General features: G+C 40.1%; 1 pseudogene; it reads left to right on the forward strand.

Annotated features, from left to right (window-relative positions):
* Positions 1–259: 259 nt before the first annotated feature.
* On the forward strand, positions 260–1288 carry LOC122797725 (annotated as a pseudogene).
* Positions 1289–19622: the final 18334 nt, after the last annotated feature.

Raw genomic sequence — 19622 nt, forward strand, 5'->3', positions numbered from 1 at the left:
GACAAGTGTGCTGATTGGAACCTGTCTGGTAAAGGGTGAGTCTGTGGCTTGGAGTAGGCACCCTCATTAGTTCTTTTGAACTTTTAAAAGTTTTTTTTTTAAGTTAGCCAGGCAGATAATTTCGACAGCTTTTCCCTTACAGGGAAAACAGACGTTGAGCTAGTCGTGGTGTGGTAGACAGGCTTGGGAGGAATACAGACAAGGTCGTGATGATCAGCTGCAGTTTTCATTTTCCATTTACGTTGTGCCAGCATCCATCATGTGGCCTTCATTAGTTGCAGTTTGTCTCCTCCTGGGTTTTTCCAACTCTCGAAGCTTGCCATCTTCCTCCACCTGGTCACAGGATATAATCAACCACATTAACAAATTAAATAGTACATGGAAGGCTGGACTAAACTTTTACAATGTGGATCAGAGTTATTTGAAGCGTTTGTGTGGTACAATTCTGCATGGTCCAAAATTGTCTTTAAAGACTTCCTATTCTGGAAAAGTGAAGCTCCCTGATAACTTTGATTCACGAACTCAGTGGCGCAATTGTCCAACAATCCAAGAGATCTGGGATCAGGGATCTTGTGGCTCATGTTGGGCATTCAGTGCTTTAGAGTCCATATCTGACTGTGTCTGCATCCACTCTGGGGGAAAGCAAAATGTGGAGGTATCTGCTGAAGATCTGCTTTTATGCTGCAGCTTTGAGTGTGGAATGGGATGCAATGGTGGCTATCCACCAGGTGCATGGCAGTACTGGACTGAAAGTGGCTTGGTGTCGCGGGGCTGTATGGTTCTGGCATAGGTTGCAGGCCATATACTATTCCTCCCTGTGAACATCACATGAATGGCTTACAGCCACCATGTTCTGGAAAAGGAGGTGACACGCCACCCTGTGTGAAAAAGTGAGATGTTGGTTATACTACTTCATATGAAAAGGACAAGATTTCGGTGGATCTGCCTATAGTGTCCCTTCTTCTCCTGAAACATAATGGAAGAAATTTATAAGAATGGACCTGTGGAGGGGGCCTTCACTTTGTATGAGGACTTCCTGCTGTATAAATCAGGTGCGTACCAGCATCACACTGGAGAAGCAGTCGGGGGTCATGCTATTAAGATCTTGGGCTGGAGCATTGAAAACAACACTCCTTACTGGCTGGCTGCTAACTCATGGAATACAGACTGGGGTCATAATGGCTACTTCAAAATCCTCCGTGGGAAGGGTCATTGTGGTACTGAGTCTGAGATTTGGGCTGGAATTCCAAAAAATGCAACAGAGCTTTCTAACAGCATCCTCTTTTGAAAAGTACAAGAAGTGTTTTGCAGCAATACAGTCAGAGAGAAAATATTACTGAAAATCACTGCTTTTATTTTAAATTTAAGGACGTACTTTTTAACTGTTATAATGAAAGCCAGTTCCAAATCATGCTTGCCTAAGTGCAATTAGGTCTTACATTTGTAATTGTATTAGTTTTATCTTTGTATTTACATGAGACTGCTTATAAGAATGATACATTTTATAACTGACTATAAATTGAGAACCATGTTTTTTTTTTAAATCAGTACATTCTAATTGGGAGACTTTTTTGCTCTAATTCGCATATAAACTGTATTGTGTATTGTAGTCCCAAAGGCGGGGGGGGGGGGGTCTGCAGTGACTGACTTTAGTCCTGCTTATGAGAAGTGCCCACTGTCCTACTAGCAGTCTTGCTGATATAGGAACACTACAGATTCAGACATTCATAGGACATGGCATCATTTAGTTCAGGAAATGTTTAACGGGTGGCATGATATGATGCTTGGGTAATCCTATGGGCTTGGCTTGTAAAGGCTCCAGTGCCATTAGCCTAGTACAAACCTATGAACCTAGGAACCTTAGATACAGCTGTAGTACATTAGTGCAGTCCTCATCTTTAGTACATTTCCTGTCTGAAAAGTATGGCTAGAGAGCTGGGACCTATTAAACCACTGGCCAAAAACCCCGTCAGTAACATCCATCTACAGACCACCTCATAGATCAGTTCTGAAAGCACCCCCATTGTAATAACAGTTCTTCAAACCTAGCATTATGAACAGCTGGACTACCTCTGTTTCTCCTGCCATCCTTGTTGACTTAGGTCTACTGAGGCAGTGTAGCAACTACCGCATTTATTTATTTTTATTAATTTCCATTTGGTTTATTGGGAAAGTCCACTGGGCCAGAGAGAACCCGTTTTCAGTGGAGATCTGGGGAGAAAAGCTCCGCAATGCATTTATACAAAAATATAAGAGTAGTATAAACTGTACAGACGAGAGAATAAGTAAAGATTTGTACAAAATACATAGTAAAAAACAAAAATGGTATCATTTGTACAGTCAAAGTATTAAGTGAGGATTGAAACTGACTAATTAGTCTTTGGTCTCTTTTGTAGATTAGAGTTATATGACCATGAAAAACAGGATAGTTAAGAAGTGGTACAGCATGTACACTGACAACCCTCTACTAATAACTCACTCTAGTACAGAGTGCGTGAGATGTATCTACATCAAGAAGGTTGAATCTCTGCACTCTAGCACTCAAAACAGTAACTCTATAGAGGTTGTCAACTCACCCACCACTACTCATGCACATTGTACTCATACTCATAGTATGCATCCAACACATAAATCAACATAAGTGGAGGTTCTTTCAAAAAAATTACCAAAACACCAGAGACCTCCAAGACACATGACTGCTACAACTAACACAGTTCCCATAGCACCCAAGACACATAGCAACACCAGTGTCTCATCTACCAAGCCCTTAAGGCGTAACACTCATAAACCACATTTTCTTGCTATTTGAGACTCCATAATGAGACATATGAATTTCCCACTCACCAGGTTAGATAAGGAGAAAGTCACAGTCAGCTGCCTGTCCCATGCCAGAATTTGTCAGATCACACATGCACTCTGGTCTCTTGGCAACAACTACCATTATGACTCTGTCATAGCTCATGTTGGAGAGAATGACCTGAGATATAGCTCATTGGACTATATAAGGATAGACATGATTGAGCTCTCTCAGTATGTGCCCCAGGCAGGTATGTCCCTAGCCTTGAGCAGCATATTACCATCACCTAGAATGATGTCACAGGATAAACAAAAAATGATAAATTTCAATAATTGGCTTAGTTTTTGGTGTCATTCCAAATGGATTCAGTTTCTGTCAACCTGGCATGACATGGTCAACAAACCTTGCTGCTTTGCCAGATATGGTTTGCACCTGGCACCACTAGGCTTTTGGCTGCTGGCAAAGGATCTTGGCATCGTCATAGTGCCTTTTTTTAGGTAAGGTCTCAAAAATAAAACTGCGGATGTGAAATTTGCCATTCATAACAAAATAAGGATTATGCTGCTAAATGCTAAGAGCTTAAACCAAAAACTGAATATACTGGAAGTACTCCTATCACTGGAGAATGTAGATGTCTATGCAGTCACAGAAACCCTGTTCAATGCCTCAGAGAGTAGCTCAGTCTAGTACACCTTCAGACTGCAAAACAAACATTTGAGAACCAAAGGAGGCAGTGTTTTTGTCTATATTATAGATAAATTCACCTTCCGACTAGTTATACAGAACAACTCCATCGAGTTACTCCAAGTTCATATTACTGTGGGTAAGACCCCCATTCAAGTCATAGCTAGTTATAGATCCCCCCCATGGCTCATGATGCGCATGAGACTTACTTGACCAAACCAGAGTCAATCCAAATATTGCCAAACACTCTGTTCATAGGGGATTTCAATTATCCCACCATCAACTGGGAAACCTACTCTAACCCTAACTTACTAGCATAAAAGTCCCTTGACTTTGTTAACTCAAATGCCCTGGAACAAATTGTTCAAACCTCACCAAGAGTAACAAACATAATAGATCCAGACCTCACTAACATGACAAACAGATGTACCACCATGATTGTCCGACCCTCATTAGTTAAATCTGACCACAGATCAGTTGCCTTCGAACTGGCACTAACTCCAAAACTCACATAGGGTGAAGTCAGACTAAAATATTTCACCAAGGCAAACTATAGCCTTCTAGGGGACAGTATAAATGCTTTCCAGAGCCCAACCCTAGCTGGAAGTGGTAACTGCAAGTGTACAGACTCGGCCATTCCAGAGAGAGAATCAAAGCCAGAGCCCCAAGTAAAAACAAGTCACCCTGGTAGACTCTCCAGTATCAACAGACTTTACAACAAATGCAAAAAGTTGCTGTCTAGGAAAAATTAAGGTGAGGTCCTAACAATGGAAAAGCACCCACCTCAGTCTCAACAGGCAAATAAGATAAAATGTCAAATTTTCTAAGTGTAACTTTGAGAAAAACTTAGCAGTCGCAGACAAGGATGATCATAAGGCCTTTTACAGCTGCATATGCAGCCTAAAAGGTAGGACCCAACCATGTCCAGAACTAGTGACTAACGGTATCACACACACTGATCCTGTAGAGATAACAAACCTGCTGGCAGACAGACTTGGTGAAATTTCACTCCCTTATCCCCTCCAGACATATCCCAAACCTTGCCCCAACTCCGCACCACCCTGCATATCTGAAGAGCAAATCATTAAAGCCTTGTCTAAGCCAAAAAACACAGCATCTATGGGGCCAGATGGCATCCCAGGCTGTCTTCTAAACAAACTAAAACATGAACTAGCATCACCATTAAGTACCCTAGTCAATGACAGCCTAAGCACAGGCTACATCCCTGCAGAATGGAGAACAGCAGCAGTTATTCCCCTCCATAAAGGAGTCTTACCAACAGACCTGGGGAATTGGAGACTCATAAACCTGACCAGCCTAATCTGTAAGGCCATGGAACGTATCATCTTGGGCGTCATAAACAGAGACATAGGCAACCTCCAAATTCTGCATCAAACCCAATTTGGCTTCATCATAGGCAGATCCTGTCTGCTAAACCTGGTAGATTTCTCTTTAAATGTGACCAGGGCCTTTGACAAGGGTGAATCTGTGCACACAGCATACCTCGATTTGGCAAAGGCCTTCAACACAATCCCACACTCAGGCATTATCAATAAACTTAGCAAATTGAATGTAAACTCCTTTGTTGTGAGATGGGTTGCCATCTGGCTCACAAACTGGTAACACACTATCAAAGTGGGTGACCCCACATCAACCAGCAGACCCATCACCAGTGGGGTGCCAAAAGGGTCACTGCTGGGTCCCCTACTGTTTGGTATATACTTCTCAGAAGTTCAGGCCAAAACTAAGAGGCTGTGGTTGACCATGTTTGCAGATGACTGGAAACTGGGTGCAATTACTGAATCCCCAAATTATGTCAGTATACTTGGAGGGTCTTATGCAGACCAACAACTGATGTCTTAGTCATGGTCTCAAACTAAATGCAAAGAAATGCATTATAATTCCCTTCAATAAAAACGATGTCCCTTCACACTATCAAATTAACAACAATACCTTATGTACCTAGGAAGTGGTAAAGGATCTGGGATCAAAAGTAGACTGTGACCTTAAATTTGACCACCATGTGTCTACTGTAGTAAGGAAGGCTTTCTACGTAGCACACTTGATTAGCAAAGGGAAAGCCTCTAGAGCCAAGGAGGTTATAACTCCTCTATACTCGTCACTAATCTGGCACATAATTGAGAATAATGGCCCTTTTGGCATGTACCGTACAAAGCACCTGCAGTAATTGGAGTGATCTCAGAGGTTTCTAACAAAGATGATCAAGGGACTCCACCATGTGCCTTACACAGACTGACTATAGTTCCTGTCACTATAGTCTGTGTCTTATAGACTTCTTAGGTGAGACTTATACCTGGCTTACAGAGCAGTCTCTGACCCAAACTAAATTAATTTGCTGCACATCCATAAATCAAACGGGACTAGTGCTACCTGTTCCAGGGACCTAAATATGGCCTGTGACTTGAATAGGATGTGCTGGAGGGACAAATTTGTCTCACAGCAACTGCTGTATCTTTGGAATAGGCTGCTAATTCATATGAAGCAGAGCACCTCTATGACACTGTTCAAAAGGAACCTGGACGAGTGGATTGGGCACTTAAAATTCATATGGGATAGAGCCCAAAACCATCCTGGACATGGGCATGCATTACTATACACAATCCTGGTTACTGATTAGAGTATCTATGGTATTACATTGGGATGAAAAGGCTAGGCTTGAAATGAACTCTGGGTCAATAGCCCAGTAGCCTCCTATGATCCTAAGATCCTGTGATTACTCCCCATTCCCACCAAGGTAAGCCTTTAAGTCTTCTCCAAAGATGGGTCTATTTCTCTTTGGGAACAGATAGTCTCAGACAAATGGGTTTTGAAAGTGATTTGCCATGGATACAGATGTCAGTAGTAATGTGTACGTCCTTTTCAAAGAATTCCTTTTCAACTGGCAGATCAAATTTCTTTTTTCTCTCTGGTCATTTAGCATCTCCTAACTAGATGTTTCTCCTTCTCAAAAATGGAAAATGTTATATATAAGAATGTTTCTGGCACCAAAGAAGGACGTTTCATGGAGATCAGTTTTAGATCTTCCTTTTCTAAACCACTTTATGTAAGTTCCAAAGTTCAGCATGTTATCCCCTCATGACTTGTTACCTGTCATCCCCCCCCTTAAGTTTCTTAGTGACCCTAGATTTGAAAGATGCTTATCATCACATTTCTATGGCATCAGACTTTAAACTTTCGTTAAGGTTTTCTGTGTCTGGAACACACTTTCAGTTCTCTGCACTACTGTTTGGGCTATTCACTGCTCCAAGTGTATTCACTGTCTCTAGTGATCATTTACTGAAGATAGCAATGTATTCACATTTTACTTATCTAGATTTCTTGCTTATCTTTGGACTTTCTTTTTCTATGCATCAGGAATCTCTCACTTGGGCACGGGACATCCTTCTCAGACAAGGGTTTCAGGAGAACATCCAAAAGTCTTGTTTTATCCTTTCCACAAGAGGGTTTCATGGGTTGTCTCCTAGACTCCTCAGTTCAAACATATTTTCTTTTACAGGAAAAAGAAGATCTGTATCTATATCTGTATCTGTATCTGTATCTGTATCTGTATCTGTATCTGTATCTATATCTATATTTATTCCTGACTTTTTTTCCACTCAGAGCAAAGCGTCAACAAAATAATTTTTCAGGATACTATGTTTCATGGCACCCATGATTCTCTTGATTCCTTTAGCCAGATTCTACATGAAAACACTTCAGTAGTGCCTAACTTCAGTAATGTTCCAACATCAACATCCCCTGACTTTCCAAAATCCTTTTTTGGGATTTGGATTTGAATCTAGGTCTCATATTATCATGCAGCAACTGGAAAGACCCCAAAAGTACCTCACCAAGAGGATCAAAGGGCTCAAACAGATGCCATATGCTGCCCGGTTAAAGAAACTCCAGCTCTACTCAGTGGCATACCGCCTGTTCAGGGGCGATCTGTGCCTGACGTATAAAGCCATGTCCAACCCGGAATTAATGGACATGCTGCACCTCAGAAAATCCAAATCCCATCGAGCTACGCGCTCAAGAGACTTGAACCTCAGCACTGAAATAAATAGGACATTCTGGAGGGACAGATTCATAACCCAGAGGCTCCCTTCACTCTGGAATAAAATCCCAGTCCAGGTTAGGCAGAGTCCCTCATTGACTCTCTTCAAGAGTAATCTTGATGAGTGGATGGGAGATCATAGGTTTAACCCAGGTATCACTTTTGTGTCACTGTTAGACAGAGGCACAGTATACTAACCTCGAAAAAGGGCATAGCAAAATTAATTTAAAATGGGTGGCGAAAGCCAAACACATTCTGGCTAGGCTTATAAATGCCCTAGGGCAGATAGCCTAGTATGACCCTATGAACCTATGAACCTATATTTTTCCTTCCTTGCACCTCCAACATAATGTCTGTAACTATAGGCTCCTCAAACATTGCTTGGGGAGGGGTGTCTATGGGAGTAAAAGTGCAGGGTTTATATACCAAAAAGGACAGAACAAAACACATAACCATAAAAGAGATGTTGCCAGTAATAAATGATGTCAGCTCACTCACACATCTATGATCCCCAGGACCATTAAAAATGGTTACAGACAACACCACAGTACTGTGGTACATAAACAAATAGGAGTGAACCATATATTACACTTTATACAGACCAGCCATGGTAGCCTGGGATATAATTTTTAAGCAAAAATGCTCTCTTCAGGCACCTTACATCCCATCACTGTAAAACCTGGTGTCAGACAAGCTGAACAGGACCAGGACAGAGACATTCACAAATGGAAACTGAATATGTGGTCTCCCAAAAATGCATCCAGCTGTTGGAGATAACTCAGACACATCTATTTACCTCCATTCACAACAATCACCTGGCACAATTCTGCTCCAGGACTACATGAAAGAAGTCCTAGAAAACAAATTCATTTTCATTCTCATTTCTTTGGATAGGAATGTTCCTGTATGCTGTTCCACCCTTTCCTGATATACAGGGCAATTCTGAAGATTCAGAAGGACTCTCTATAGATCACCTTGGGGACTTCCTTCTAGCCCAAGCAGTAATGATTCTCTCTTCCTTTGGTAATGGCTGAGGACAATTAACACACATTTCCCCACAGGCTGAACCTATTCACACAAGATAGGGGATGTCTGATACACCCCAACTTAAAACAACTTCAACTAACTGCCTGGATGATATCATTTAGACACCAATAGTCTGAGGATGTGTAGCAGGTATTAAAAGAGGTAAAGAAACTGGCTGCTAGGAAACCATTTATTAGCAAATGGAAAATATTTTCTAGTCGGTGGCAAGACAAGAACCAGGACACTTGTAAGGCAAGTATTTCTCTGGTTCTGCAATATTTGTTGAGTTATTATACTCTGGCCTTTTTTACTCATCTATCAAGGTATACTTTCATCATATCTTCCATGGGTCCATCCCTTTTAATACATTCTCATGTTAAAATATATTTGAAAGGGGTGTTACACACCAGACCTCTGAGAAAACATGTTTCGCCTTCTTGGAATCTTAGCTTTATTTTAGAAAAATGAACTCTTACATGTTTCGCCTTCTTGGAATCTTAAGTTTGTTTTGGAAAAATGAACTCTTGCTCCATTTGTTTGAACTAGATCATCAGGTTGATTTGAGGTTCTTAACATGGGAAACAGTTCTGCTGATTGCTCTGACTTGTGCGAGAAGAATGTCTGAGTTGCAAGCTCTTATGGTAGGTCCACCTTAAATCATTTTTACCAAAATAGGGTTTACATAAAAACTAATTATCCCTAAAGTGGCATCTAAGTTTATTCTGAGCTAAGCTATCCATCTCACCTTCTTTCCAGAACCTAAAAATTAAAACAAAAGGGTTCTCTATATTGTAGGTGTCCCAGATAACTCAGATATTAATTTGACAGAGCTAAAACTTTCAGAAACTCTGATTAGTTATTCATTTATTGTAAAGTTAAAAAGGGCAAAGCAGATATCTCCAAATGGTTGTCTCGTGCTATTTTGTTTTGTTATACTCACCACAATAAGGCAATTCCAGGCAGGGAGATGGCTCACTTTATCAGGGTCTTGGTAAATCTGTGGATTACTGGAAAGGGGTAAATTGTAGAATAATTCTAGAAGCAGCAACTTGTTCCTCTGTTCATACCTTTACCAAGTATTACAAACTAGTCCTTCTCCAGGTCTAGTAAAGAGCTTCTGCACCCTACTTCTTCCTCTTCCCAGTCAGTATAAGCTATTGCAATCTACCCATATAGCTGATGCAGCAGTGATCAAATGAGGAGCATAATGCAGATGTGTAAGTAAACTGAGTAATTGACCATAATAATAAAGGTTTGAATGATCAGTGCTGCAGTCACCACTCCCTACATCCATCTTCCTTATTTTTCTATGTTTTTGTTGCCAGGGTGAGGACTTTCATTTTTATTTTCCTAGTACTGACCTTTTTCAGGCTTTAGCCTCAACACTCAGTTGGCATGAAAGGCCTGAAGGGCTTGATACCTAAACTGTTGGTTTTCTTGACTGCTGCTCAAGCTGATAATGGCTTGGGTGCATGGATAGAGCCCTTAAGCTTTGAAAGCTGACTGGCTGTTCTGTCTTATGCAGGCTATAACTCATGTAACTAAGACTACTGCAATAGTGATCATTCGAACATCAACTGTTATGATAAATTTACTTACACAGCTGTACTTTCTTAACCTATATCAAATACTGCCATTATCTAAATGCCTCCTGCTTTCACTATGTACCTATTGCAAGCAAAGAGATACAATAAAATTGGAATAGTAAATGTAAATATATAAATATTAGTATGTTTGCTCACTATATATATGTGTATATATATATATATATATATATATATATATATATATATACACACACACACACATATATATATATATATATATATATATATATATATATATATATATATATATATACATATATATATATATATATATATATATATATATATATATATATATATATATATATGTATATATATATATATATATATATATACACATTTACTTGGTTCTTGTGCTATTCAAATGTGGACATATGGAAAAATGCTAATTCATATTTCTTATTCTTTGTCTTCTGACTCTTCCATTAAGAAATTGTATAGTCATTGCTGTTCTGCATTTTACACTGTTACATTATCTAAAACCGTGCATAGCAACAATATTTTTCTTGCTGCGTAACTTTTCTTCTTGGGATGCTACTGAAAAGAAGCCTTTTTGTCTTGACCCATTCAGCCTACCCCAGTTAACAAACATCACAATGCACACCTTTGGTTACACAGTAAGTAATCTTCATTGGCAGCATAAATAATGTCAGGATACACCAGCATTTGAATTAAAACAGCAAGTTTAATTACAAACTATATGGCAGCAGAGCAAGAAGCATGTTAGCATCTTCATCCAATATGCATTATGGGACAATGGCTTATTAAAGTTATAGTGCTATTTTATATATTGGCAGAAATACAAGTATGTGGCCACATTCATTTCCTATAACCACATTTTCCCCTCCAAGGTGAATGAGAACGCTGTCTCTGAAGCTATGGATTATGATTATAGTGTACTACCATTGCAATAATACTGATTGTCATAGTGCTCTAAACTGTTTTACATACGCTAGACAAGCAGTTATTCCCAAAATAACAGAAACTGAAATAGATTTTAATTTTGTAATAATGTAATACCACACGTTGTACAATGAAAAAGATAAGTATGATTAGAATTTTGTGCAGTCTGTTCGCCGAACAATCTGCGTAGAATCAGGTACAGTAACACTCAGATCAACAGTACAGTAGTACAAAGGAGACCTCTGAGACAAAAACCTCAGAGGCAAATACACACGTGATCTCCACAGCCCTCCACACCACATACCAAGCATAGTTAACACACCTGTGTCTCATAACCACTAAGGCTTAACCATAAACCCAACATATTACTCATAGGTGACTCCATTGTGAGACACACACATGTGCCTCTCACCAGACTGGATAAGGAAAAAGTCATGGTTAGTTGTCTGTCAGGGGCCAGAATCCACCATATCACACACGCACTCAAGTCTCTCAACAACAGGCACTGTTATGACTCTGTCATAGTCCATGTTGGTGTGAATGACTCAAGATGTACCTCCCTGGACTATATGAAGAGAGACATGATTGAACTCGCTGAATATGTGTCCCAGGCAGGTATGTCCCTAGCCTTAAGCAGCATTCTACCATCACCCGGAATGATGCCTAAATACAAACAGAAAATGATTGAATTTATTAACTGGCTTAATTTCTGGTGTCATTTCAGGGGGATCCAGTACCAGGTTTCCTGGGAAGATATGATCAACAGACCACAATGCTTTGCTAGAGATGGCCTGCATCTGTCTCATCTGGGCTTCAGGATTCTGGCAAAGGCTCTGTTCTCCCATATAGTGGCTTTTTTTAGGAAAAGTGATGAGGTTAAAACTACCAACATAAACATTTCAACAAAACACAAATTAAAAGTCATGCTGCTAAATGCTAGAGTCTAAACATGAAACTGCACTCATTACAAGTATTCCTAACCCTGGAAAATGCTGACATCTGTATGGCTACAGAAACTTGGTTCAAAACTGGGAGAACACCCCAGCCTTACCTGGTTACTCATCCTATCATACATTCAGACCCCAAACTGTGGGTAGTAAAGCCAAAAGGAGGTGGAGTTTCAATATATATTAAAGACATACACACCTCCAGGCTTGTCAAACAGTATGACGCACAGAAGACACTCCATGTGCAGTTAACTATTGACAAGACCCCTATACAAATCATAGCTAGCTACCATCCCCCAAATCTGACCCAAGATGCCCAAACTGCCTATCTAGACCACTTCAAATCCATCAAAATTCAACCCTTTACCCTGATCCTGGGTGACTTTAACTACCCAAACATAGACTGGAAGAACTACTCTTGCAGAGCACAAATGCCCAGAGATTCTGCAATTTTCTCAATGCAAATGATTTGGAAGAGCTAGTCGATACCTCCACAAGAGGTGATGATATCTTGGACTTGGTATTAACCAACATGAGTAACCACTGCAGTATCCCTGCAGTATCATTCTCCCTTGTAAGATCCAACTATAAAACAGTCATGTTTAAAGTCACAATCTCCCCGACCCCCCTCTAGCTAGGGTCCATCAAAAAAACTTCTCCAAAGCTGATTACAGCCTCCTGAGGGATGATATAAACAGCTTCACAGCCCCCTCCCTCTCTCTAGAAACTGGCACCAGTATCCAAAAGTATACCAAATTACTTTACAAACATTTATATAGATGCACGGAATCAGGAATACCTAACAGGACTAAATCATCCTCCGCAAGGAAGAGTAAACCTGTCTGGTGGACATCTGCAATAAATAAACTCTGTAACAAAATACAAAAATTGCTGACCAGGACCAAGAAGGAGCAGGTGCCCAATAGGAAGCAATCTCTCCTTAGCCTAAACAAGCAAATAAGAGCACTGGTGAAATCCTCCAAAGCAAACTTCAAGTCCAAATTGACCACATCTACTAGACACAATCATAAGGCCTTCTTCACATATGTCCATAATCTCAAAGGTAGCACCCAGATCTGTTCAGAACTGATGGTCAAGGACATCACATTTACAAATGCCATAGATATAGCAAACTTACTGGCTGACAGATTCAGCAAAAATCTCACCCCTTTGTACCCCCCCCATCAGTAAATCAGGACATTTCCAGTACCTGACCCCTTCTCCTTATATCTAGGGAACAGGTCATCACTGCTCTCTCAAAGACAAAAAATACAGCCTTCATGGGACTTGATAATAGCCCAGGCTGCATCCACCATGAACTCAGGCAGGACTTGCAGCACTATTGGCACCCTATTCAACCAAAGTCTGAGTACCGGTTTTGTCCCAGCTGAGTGGAGGACAGCCACTCTCATCCCTTTACACAAAGGTGAAGCATCCACTGATCCAGGAAATTATAGACCTATCAGCCTAACTAGCCTGATTTGCAAGGCCATGGAATGGATTATCATGGACCTTATTAACAAGAACATTGGCAACCTCCAAACACTCAATCCCACACAGTTTGGCTTCATCAAGAGGAGGTCATGTCTGTTAAATTTGGTTGACTTTTTTGAGACAGTCACCAAAGCCATGGATGAGGGGAAGACAGTGCACACCACCTACCTTGACTTGGCCAAAGCCTTCAGCACTGTTCCCCACTCAAGCATAATAGACATACTCTCTCAACTAGGCCTCAATCCTTATGTTACCAGATGGGTAGCCAACTGGCTCACTGATAGAACCCACCTAGTCAAAATGGGGGAAGCCACCTCAAACAGTAGACCTGTATCGAGTGGCATACCCCAGGGATTGGTCTTGGGGCCTCTGTTATTTGGGCTATACTTTTCTGAGGTACAGGCCAAAACCAGTGAGCTATGGCTGACCAAGTTTGCAGATAACTGCAAGTTGGGAGCTGTCATCAATTCCCCTAGTGACATGGACATCCTCCAAGAGGGTCTCACCCAAACAAATGACTGGTGCCAGAAACATGGCCTCAAGCTGAAAACAAAAAAATGCATCATCATCCCCTTTCAGAAGTAAGATGTCTCCACAAATTATCACATTAATAGCAATGTTCTAAGCAAGCAGTCAGTCGTGAGGGATTTGGGCACCCAGATTGATAGCAGCCTGACTTTTGACCACCATGTTGCTTGCATTGTACAGAAACCTTTCTACAAGACCCATCTCATAAGTAAGGGTATCTTATCCTGGGACAAGGAAGTCATAGCATCCCTGTATTCTTCCCTTATAAGGCCCATTATTGAGAACAACACTCCATTCAGCATGTACCTCGCAAAGCATATGCACAAGCAGGAGAGACCACAGTGGTTCCTCACCAGGAGAATCCAGGGCCTCAAAAATCTACCATACTGAGATAGGCTAAAAGCCCTATGCCTCTACTGTTTCATACAGACTCCTCAGAGGTGACCTCTGTCTGGCATACAATGCGATCTTAGACCCTGCCTTGATGGGACTGCTACATATCCGCAAGTCAAGCTCCACTCGAGTAACCTGCACATGTGACCTCCTGGTCTGTGATATCAATAGGACTTGCTGGTGGGACAGATTTGTGTCCCAGAGACTCTCCCATCTGTGGAATAGACTCCCTCTCCATGTCAAGCAGAGTACCTCTTTACCCCTTTTTAAGTGCAATTTGGATAACTGGATGGGAAATAGAAAATACATCCCTGGGATTCCACCCATGTCCCTGCTGGACAGGGGAATCAGGTGCTGATTTGTCTATGCATGGGCTAAACTCTTGGCTAGGCTTATAAGGGCCTCAGGCCAATAGCCCAGTAACGTCCTATGATCCTATGATTTCAGCCCCTTGTAAATTATAGTACTTAAAAAAAGAGTGGCCCTATGAGGCACTGAAGGCTAATAGCAGTGGCGCAATGGGGGACTGCTAATAGAAAGAATCAGCAAATTTTATTCTCAGCAGACTATATTTGTGTGTATTGTTGAGTGAATGCATAATGAGAAAAGAAAGGCCATGTTAAATTTGTTTTTAACATATTTTTAACAATGCCTTTCTGAGCAGTGGGTGAAAGGAGATATCTGACCTTGCAACATAGCTTTAAGTGAGCAAGGACTTTGCTGGTTACAACATTTTTGTGTGTGGCAAAAGAAAGCACTGGGTGAATATTAGACCTAGGTACTTTTGATTTAGTGATATTAGGTATTCTGCAGGGGACAGCCTGTGCTATTAGACTGCAGGACTGCAGTCCTCCCAGCTGTAAAAAAGAAAGAAAGGAAAAGAAAAACAAACATGAGTCCAGGAACTTAATGCTCGCGGCATTTCTCAATATCTGGACTGCTGGTGAACCAGTCCGGAGCATGAGCACAGAATCTCGACTGCTGGTGAAGCAGTCCAGATTAGGAAGACAGCATTCAACAGCAGAGATCCCAGAGGTCTATGCAGTTTCAGCTGCATAGACTGGAAGGGGATTGGACTGCAACATCTGCAGGCTGGGTAGCAGCTTGCTCTTGCAGGAAGGGGAAGGACTTTGCTCTTAAGGGCTTTTATTGCAGGAATGGATGAACTTTGTAGCAATGGAAGGACACTGGGCTTTTGAAGGGACAGACTTTGAAGCTGGGCTTTTAGTGCAACAAATTGACGGACTTGGGCTTTTAGTGCAACAAATTGACGGACTTGGGCTTTTAGTGCAGGAATGCAATGAATTGACTGACTTTGCAGAAATGGAATGGAGCTGGGCTAGCATTTTGCAATGGAAGGCACTCTACTCAGGTTGTGTGTGTGTGTGTGGGGGAGGCTAGAGAGAACTCAAGAAATATACCTGGTGGCTAGACTCAAACCCTGTACCTTAGGAGCAGGTAGCAAAAGCTTGAATTCCCTACCCACCACCACTTTTTTTTCCCTCATATTTTTGTTCTTGTGAAATTTGTGGTTTTCTGGATTTTGAATTCACTAAATAATGACATGAATTTGAATTTCAGACTTCATATTTTTCAGGAAGTACATGGTAATGCAAAACCTTTTATTCTAGCAATTTTCTAAGATCAATATTTGAAATGTGTTCCTGTTTTGGGGCTGTATTCCCTATTATTGGCTTTGTCCAGTTTTTTTGTGCTAAGAGGTTAAGAACTATGATGAGAACTGAATTCACTGAATATGTTTGGGGGTCTATATTAGAACATCGAATATGTAACAGTTCAAATCCCTAAAGGTCGACCTTTAGTGATCGAACTGTTAAAACATCGAATGTTCAGAAAAAAAAATAAAAATAACAAAAAAAAAAGAACTAAACGGTGTAGGCAGGGGACAAGCCTCCCTGCACCCCCCATACCCCCTGCTACTTAAATATGCCAACTCCAAGACAGCACTACATTGAAGTAAATGGAAATCTCCCCTTACGGAGATTTCCGTTTACTTGTTTGATGTTCTGCAGTTTTGCTATTTTCGTGTTGACAATTTCAGATTTAACATTGTCGGCTTTCGAGAATGTAATAGAGACCCTGTTTGGGAACTGTATTCCTCCATTATTGGCTTTGTCTAGGTGTTTAGTGCTAAGAGGTTGAGAGCTATGATGAGAACTGAATTCACTAAATGATAGCCATTTAAGTTTCACTCTATGTGTCTTTCAAGAAACAGCTGACGGCATAGTGATATGCTGCTCTGAATATGTACACAGGGTCTTGGGGCCAAGACTTGGCAGTGAAATACATGGTGGTAACACAACATTTTATTCTAGCAACTTTCCAAGATTATACAAGTAATGTTTAAAATGTGTCCCTAGTTTTGGGGCTTTTGTCCGCCCCCCCCCCAATAAATTTTGGCTTTTTCCAGATTTCTTGTGCTTTAAAGTTGAAAGATACAGTTGAGTGTCGAGTGGAGTTTACAAGAAGCTGAAAGCTTGAAGAGAAGTTTAGTGCTGCTTATACTAAGTCTGCTGGCATTGTTAATAGCACAGCAGGTAGTGTACTTGCTTTTGAAGCAGAAGGCTGTGGGTTCTACTCCCACAGTATATAGATGCATTGCTGATACTGTACTGTGTTGTACTTTGAAAGAGGGTGGATGCTGCATTCCTGACAATGTCCTCTTTGGCAGAGATGCCTAGTAACGGTGAACCTGTTATCAGTTTGCCATCCATTTCCTATTGCAATATCACTAGCTTATCATTTTTTAATGTAACATAGGCAATTTATTCCTCAAGGGCAACAGGCACTTTATTTGTAGATGAAACAATGAAATATAAAGTTGTTTGCTTAGCAGCAACCACTTCATTAGTTACAGATCTCTTTAATGTGGAATTATTTAGATGACTTTTACTTCTGCAGAGATTGTGCATATTTACTCATACTGGTGGATTGTAGAAGTTTGAGTAGACTTTTATGATGGAAATGTTCAGAACTGGCAAATTTTGTCATTATTGGTGCATACATTTTGTTTCATTGTTTACTGGAAAAATGTTCAAAGCAATACATTTAAAATGCCCTCTAACAACTGTGCTGTATTATACAAGGAACATAATTTAATACAATCAGGAAGGTGTATCAAAGAACACATGTTTGTTGCCTGTGCAAGGGGCCTATGGCTTGAAAACAGCCCAAAGTTAATCTTTGTCTGGCACTGGCCAGATGTATTTTCTTTGAATGTGACTTTCAATGCTGTTTCAATGAGTGTGAGTTTCAAGGGCAGAGAAGTTTTAATGCTAAGTCTATTTTCATTGTGAGACTGCATTGCTTTGTGTAGCAGATTGTCTGTTTGTGCTGTAAAATAAAACTTTTAAATGAAATCCAAATCATCGTAGAAGTAAAGCAGTATGCACATTATAGTGTTTATGGTAAATGGGGTGAAATAGTCAAGTAATGGGACATTGGAATAGCTGCAGGGGTAGGCCCCATTTGACCATGATTTTGTGAGGGGGGAAGGGCGGCAAACTCAGACACCCCCGGCTGAACTATACCTCTTAACTATCCAGATTTTTGCAGAATGAATAGATTTTTGCTTCTTATTTTTAGTTTGTTCCTCTTAAAATTTGTGGTTTTCTGGCAAATCATTTAGGAATGAAGACACTAAATAATGACAGACATTGAGTTTCAGACTTCACACTCTTCAGAAAAATGCATGCTAAAGCAAGACCTGTTGTTTTGTCAATTGTCTAAGTTTATACAAGAGTAATTTACAGTACTGTTGGTATGTTCCCCCATTATATTTGGCCTTGTTCAGATTTCCTGCATTAAAATATTTTGAGGTATGCACAGATGATATCCATACCTCTCAACTGTCCCCAATTCTGGCTCAAAATGTTGCTCTCCCCCTATTAATCCCTCCAAAAAATGGCAAATTTGGAAGAAAATGTGGAGGGTTTACAATTAATAAATAATTAGTAAAAACCAAATGAAAACTCCAGCCAAGCTAGAACTTCCACTGAGTGACCTCTCAAACCTCTTGTATCAGAGAAAGAAGTCATGGGCATTCATAATAGCCATATAGCTAAAACACCTGATGTTCTTAAGGGGCATTTGCATACATTCCATGTGCCTCCAGTACAAGAGATTTGAGAGGTCATTCAGTGGAAATTCTAGCTTGGCTGGAGTTTTCAATTAGTTTTTACTGATTGTTTTTTTTCTGTGTGACATTCTCACTCTTTATTTTAATTTGTTATTTGGGATATTTTGCAGTCACCCTAATGGTAATGAATATCAGCTGGTTATAACAGCCATGTGTTTCTTATGCTCAGTTAAACACTCTGCGTGTCTTGTGCTGATGAGATCATAACAAGACTGAAATATGCATATCCACAGCTTGTGGGGTTTGTCTTTACTGGCGTGAAATTGTCCATTGAAATGACTTAAAAAGAAATAAAAGTCAAAAATGCCCAAAAACACTATAAGTCCCAACACTGAATAAGAATAACTTGAGAGCAAGAAAAATGCTGGGACAACGCTCCAAAACAGAACATAAAATGATGAAAATAGGCCTTTATTCACAAACACAAGCACTTTCACATAGCTTCTTCAGGTGTATATTAATCAACTAAAGAACACACCTTTATATATACAAAACAAGTCACATGTTCACATATCAATTATATTAAAGGTGCAAAGCTATCCTAAAAATACATATTTAAATAAATACATTCTTATTAAAATACATTCATGTTGAAAAAATAATAAATATAAAATATTTATTTATATCTACTTCATAATATATATAAAAATCAAAATGAATATATAAAAATGTATGTATAAAATCATCTTCTCAGACCTCTGGTGTAAAGTATGGGTTTCATAGGTATACATTCATTGAGACCATGTCCTATGTTAGATCTCAGCATCACTATCCATCTAGCTTCTATTTCTTCAGTCCTAAGTCTGATATCCCCCCTCTATCACTCTCAAAGGACTTGGATAGCACCTTAAATTGAAATTTATGAAATTCACCCATGCTTTTAACATGCTTAGCCAATGCATTAATCTTGGATCCTTTCTTGATATGATAGGCATGTTCCCTCATTCTCTCTCTTAGAGTGCGATCTGTTTTGCCCACATAGAAATTTTGACAAATGATACAGTGGGCAAGTAAACAACATGTGAAC

The sequence above is a fragment of the Protopterus annectens genome, chromosome 3.part1 (assembly GCF_019279795.1).
Source record: "Protopterus annectens isolate FY-2018-M chromosome 3.part1, PAN1.0, whole genome shotgun sequence".
Lineage (NCBI taxonomy): Eukaryota > Metazoa > Chordata > Ceratodontiformes > Protopteridae > Protopterus > Protopterus annectens.